This window comes from Balaenoptera acutorostrata, chromosome 13 (genome assembly GCF_949987535.1).
Source record: "Balaenoptera acutorostrata chromosome 13, mBalAcu1.1, whole genome shotgun sequence".
NCBI classification, from domain to species: domain Eukaryota; kingdom Metazoa; phylum Chordata; class Mammalia; order Artiodactyla; family Balaenopteridae; genus Balaenoptera; species Balaenoptera acutorostrata.
Window position 1 is genome coordinate 5771400 of NC_080076.1, and position 6000 is coordinate 5777399.

The 6000-nt window shown below is 35.5% G+C and overlaps 1 protein-coding gene across 1 annotated transcript in view; it reads left to right on the forward strand.

Annotated features, from left to right (window-relative positions):
* Positions 1 to 4191, forward strand: part of NETO1 (neuropilin and tolloid like 1) — a 100280-nt gene extending 96089 nt beyond the window's left edge. The window contains exon 11 of the mRNA XM_057526936.1: positions 4087 to 4191. The gene's annotated coding sequence lies outside the window, so the exon portion shown is untranslated. The remainder of the gene's footprint in view (positions 1 to 4086) is intronic.
* Positions 4192 to 6000: the final 1809 nt, after the last annotated feature.

Consider the following 6000-nt stretch of genomic DNA (forward strand, 5'->3'; position numbering starts at 1 on the left):
TCATGCCTACCTGTACATTCTTCCTCCTTTGGCTCATTTTTGGGATCATACTAATGGCCCAGAGTGTCCATCCAAAAAATTGTCAAATAGATAAAATAATTTTTAAAATCAGACTTGAATTAATTATCAGTTTCTTATCCATTTAATTAATAATTCCCATTTCTCTCTTAAAGGTGGAATTAAGTAGCAGAATAAAATATATTGTTAAAATAACCAGATGTGTTTTTATAAATAATCTTGTTCAACAAATCAGAGCCCTTTGTTAATGTAGAATTATCCTGATTAATTTTATTAATGAGTTTGTTTAAATTGTACTACAGAGTTCTTTAACTGAATTATATTATTCAAATAAACCCAACAGTGTGATAGAAATAACAAATCTAGGTGACTGACGTCAGGCACTTGTAACATCTCAGCTTTTTTTTATTATGGCCTCTGGTTCTGTACTTTCTTATGTGTTATTAAAGAAGTAAATGCCTTCTTAGTATGCCTTTAATTCCTCAGACTTCAAACTTACTAGGGTTGGTTTCCAGAAGGTTCTTATTCCTGCACTAGTATGATCATAAAGTTAAACCACTTCTTTGTGTCCATAATTGTGCAGCCAACATGTTCCTGTTTATCCCCAACTTCTATCACCTCTCCAAACTCTGAAGCATGTCGTTTTACATTGGTTCATTCTTTGGAAAAAAATTTTTTTTTGCCCTCTTCTTAACAGACACAGATCTAGACACAAAATGTAAAAGTGGTCAGAAAACATAGCATATAAATTATTTAAAATAAAAGTTTCCTTATTATATCATATTATAAAATTTGTGCTCTTTATTCGCTTTCTCATGAGTTAAGTTTAATATCAATATAGCCAGCATTTTTCTTGAGCCTGTACAATCTATATACCAGGATTCTTCCTAAGTGCTTTGGGGATGAAAATAAAAGGTGGAGAACTAGTGGGGAGCATAATTATGGAGGTTTATAGAAGGTAGTGTTCTTAGCGGAGCTCAATAAGGAAAATGAAGCTCAAAATTATTTGCTAAGCTTTCCATCTTGAAAAGCTAATAAGTTGCTTCCTGCTAATCTGGCATGGAAGATGAAATATATTCAACTGTCAAGAGAATACAATACCAAGAATGTTTTATAATAAAGAAGTCAGTAGCATAGGTAAGGGGGTAAAATATATTCTCAAAGAGATCAAGAGATGCTTGATGAATAGTTGTCCTTCTAAGCAGGTCTTGAAGATTGAGAACCATTGTCAAATGGTGGAGCAGGTAGAGATTTCCACCTAGAGAGATTAGAGCAGAGAGTAGTCTCCCAAGGCCATGTAAATATTTGAGTTGGCTGGAGCATAGGATTAGACTAAAGGAATAATAGTCAGTATAGTTGGAAGAGCAGGTTGGCGTTTACATCATGATCTCTGACTGCAGGTAATGCCATCCAAAAGACTTCACGTTTAAGTCAAAAAAGAATTTTAATGTCTCTTAGCAAAGTTGGGCTGAAAAACTGTACTCTAAGTAGAATCCTCTGACAGCGGTGTATTTGCTAAACTGAGTGAAACTGGAATAAATAAAGGAAATCAAAACAATACAGACACAAGATATTAAAAAAGAATAACCGATGGATTGTTAGATATCCAGAAATATCTGTCTTACTTTCTATTTATTTTCCACCATTTTTTTATTATTTCAAGATCGTGGTTGGGTAACTAGCCAAAATACTGAGTGTTGTATGCTAAACACCATTCTGAGAGTTTTTCATGTAAGTATCCCTTTAGTCATCTTAGCAATTATTATTATTAATAATAATAATAATACTTGTTATGGTTGTTGTATTGTTATTCCATTGTACCTATAAGGAAACTGAAGAGAGTTCTGGTAGCTTTTCTAAGATTGCACAATAAAGAATGATACATCCAGGTCTGAACTCAAGCTGATTAACCCCAGAATCAGCCAGCGATCCTATCGATGTGAATATAACCCTTTAATATTCAATATAGTATGTTTCACTGAAATAAGTTGACACGTATTCATAGAAACCCCATACTTTTGTGTTTTCTCATCTGTAAAAATATGTATTATAGCAACTTCTCTTCTCCACCCTATAGCTTTTGAGGACCAAATGACAATGCATTGGAAGATACTTTTTATACCCTATGATACATTATAAATAAATCATTTTTCCTAAGTCATGTGTAAACCTTATTTTATAATCGACATGGGACAAATGTATCACGTATACAGAGCAGTAATGAAAAATAACTTCTATCCTCCTCTTGTCCACAGTGAAATGTATGATTTCCAGAGCCCATTGATTCTTATTTCACTTGAATGACATTTTTCCCCAGTGCTTCTTTTATTGCATCATCTTATTGAACAACATTGAACTCCAGAGCTCCTAAGTGATCCCAAAAGCCCTAGTCATCAAGTACCAACAGAAATACTAACACTTGACAGAAAATTCTGTTTTTCAATCCCAGACAATTGTTTGGTATACATCGCATGATAGCCTAATAGTGGGATAAGCGAGCAAAGAGGTAGGTAGATGACTGCGGTCTCATCACCATAATTATGGTACAAAAATGTGGTGCAATGCAGTGAAAATAGCTTTTCAACAGGACAATTTCAAATTTTAGTTTCACTTCATACTTCTCATTTGCTCTTAAGGATGTTGTTGGAATCCTTTGATCTTTGCTTCCTTGATCCTTAAAATAGAGAGTCTATACCCAATAATGAAAGTTGCTCTGAAAATCAGAGATGACACCATCCATAAACAAACAACATGAAATTGGTGGTACCAATATGGGGGCTCTAGTTTTCACATTTGTGTCTTTCCAGTTTGTACTCCAGAGTGGGCAAAATGTCTCCTCTATGCCTGACTTTTGTCCATCTGTGAACCAGTCATTGCTGACAAAAAATATGGACTTCTCTATCTCTGTGATCAACCTTGGGTTTAGACAACTCGGGAAAAGCCCTCACCTTTCAAAGGTGACATCCGTTTAGGACGGATTCTTAGGACAGGACCAGATGGAAGGAGCGTAGAGGTGAGTAGATGGGGGAGAATGAGGTTAGCCGTTGCCCCTTAGCTCTTAGTGTGCCACCACCTGACATAAATGAGGTTGACACTGGAAAAGACGTCAACGCAGATATGCTATTAATGATGTGTAATTGAGAACTGCTAAGTTCTAGAATTTAAGGATTTGAAAGTAGGCATCAGGAATGAGCAATTTGGGGATCCTTCAAAATAACTGTTAAGTGCATAGTCAATACGGCTCTGCTTAAGTGAGCAAATGAGGACAAAAGTTACATTTAAATAAATAAATACATTCCTTTACTTGTCACAGAGAAGCACTGTCCTGACCTGACATGTGTCTTATATTCATTAGCCTTTCCTTCTAGAAACTACAGAATTAAGCCAGATTCAAAAGTAAACTTAAAGAAGTACGGTTTAATAACCATTGTGATGGGCACATTATCTTCCTCCTTTTTTAAAAAAAGTTTAATTTGCAGGTTGTGTTTTCAAAATAAACATACACAAAATACAAAAATGGTAAGTTTTAGAACACACAAATCCAGAATAACATTTAAACAGAATTGCTTGAAATACATATCAATTCAGTATACTTACAAACCATGGGTCTCTCTAGATTTTTATATTCTTACATATGCTAACTTTATGAATAAAAGTGTCTTTTTAAAAAATCACTCTTTAATCAGCTTTTCCAAGTAGATCATTCTTGTTAAGATGGATACTACAGACATAGTTTCATACAAGATACTTGCCCAGCTTTCTGAAAGAACAGTCTTTTTGTGTTAAAAAAAAGAGTAATGAACTCTTGTTAACTGATAATATTGAAGTATTTTATAAAATATTCATGCACTTGTAAGAAAATGCCTTCTCTCTCTACAAGTACTCCTTTTTTATAGCCAAGGTTTTTCTCCCAGCTATGTTGAGACTTTTGTACAATATATATAGATATTTCCTGAGCCTGGGCTTATCCTTTAGTCACTTGTAAACAGGCATCATTTTTTGAAGGACTGTGCTGGTTGGTAAGAAGTTACATCTCATCTTCAAATCGACTCTGCTCTGAATTGGTAGGGCTGGGACTCTGCAGATGAATCATTCCCTCTGCCAGCTGATCCCCGCTCAGGTCTCCTAACAGAGGGCAGTAGAGGAAGATGGGAAGACAGATGAGGACCTGAAACACTTCTATGTTTGCCTCCTGTTCCTGCCAACATCCTCTAAGAAACAGAACTTGGATTCACCGGCAGCCTCCAGCCTCCTTCAGCCCTTGGAGACCAAGCCTCCCAGCTCCCCCTCAGAAACATCTGCACCAGCTCGGCGTGTCCTCCTCACAACTCTGAGCCCTGCCTCAGAAGGACTCCTTCTGGATTCTAGATTCTAGATTCTGAACACTTCCATTCATTTCCGTTGTTTCCTCAGTCCTAGAGCAAGCCAGGCTCTGTATGGCTTAATATCAGCTACCTCCTTATTCCCTTTGCATTTTTCCAGTCTTCCAAACCTGTGTAACAGATTCCCAGGATCACAGTCTCTCTGTTGATATATCTACCATGTCTTCTGTTTTCCTGACCTGAGGATTATGATTGATTTTAACTGGAATGTGTTTCCTTGCTAAGGGCTTTTTAAAATTCTTCCCTGAGATTCTTTTACTTAACTTATGACAACTTTGCCTAATTAAATTTCACACAAGAATGAAGTGTTTGGCTAAATTATTTCTGGAATATTAGTTCTATAGCATGAGACATTCAATTATGTATGAGAACAGATACACATGTTTATAATGAGCAAACGTTCCCTTTCATGGGGTGGGTATTCCTCAGTTCTCATGGGGATTTAAAAGGGAGAATATCAGCTCTATTAAAATGACAGTGAAATGAAAAAGCATCATGGGTCCTCTTTCTAATTTATATTCCTGACCTAAACAGCTCTAGTCAACTCTTCTTAATTTATTTATGTGGACCAAAATCAATTCCTGTGGATCTTTAAATTTTTTCTTTATTCTCTGGGAATAAAGCCCTTTTTAAAATGGTTGGCCAGTGCCTTCAGGAGAGCCTAGAGACCCTACCCTGGTCTATTAGACGATTCAGAGAATTTCCTAGGAGGGTTAATAACTTAAATTCTAACTAATCAGCCACAGAACTTAGAAAGTTAAAATTTTATAACTTCAATTTTTCACAGGGAATGACTTCAAATCTAATCACCTAGTGATAAGAATTTTAATCTTTCTAAAGTCAACCATCATCAAACTTTTATCTCAAGGGAACAGGGAGACAAATAAATGTGGCTGACAGGTGCATTGAGTAACTTGACTCAGTCTGGGGTCTGTTAAATTTTCATTCCCTGCAGTTTGTGACTATAAAGAAGGAAAGATCCATTTTTCTGGCTTAATTGGATGAAACTATAGCTTGTTATGATAAACTCATTTCATACAAAAAAATATTCTCAATACTACTTAAATTTGGATTTTTTCCAGAACACTCACCTGTACATATTCCTGTTTTCTTAGTAAGTCTAGCCAACTTAGCCATTTCTGAAGGTACAAAAAGAAAGAGCTTTGTCTCAAAAGAGCAATGACCAGCGAAAGCGTAGCTCCGCGTTAATGTATTAAAAATAAGAAACCACGGTTGAGTGTTCAACTTGTGTGAAACACTGTTCTAAATATTTTACAGGTATTTATCCAGTCAATCCTCATAACAACCTTATAAAGTAGTTATTATTAGCTTTATTTGATAGATTTGAAAATGCAATCCAAAGAAGTTACATAAAATACCCAATCTCATGTAACTAATAAATTGTAAGGCCTGGATTTAAACTTTGGAGGTCTAGATTCAGAAACTATAGTCTGAACCACGCATCACTTTGCTTCTCATTGATTACCCACGTCTTAATTTTAAGAAATGGGAAATAAAATGTTAGCCACTAACTTAAAACCACTCTTCCTAACCTAGTGAGCACAGACAGAGGAGAGACAAGGAATAAAAGATAGAAATA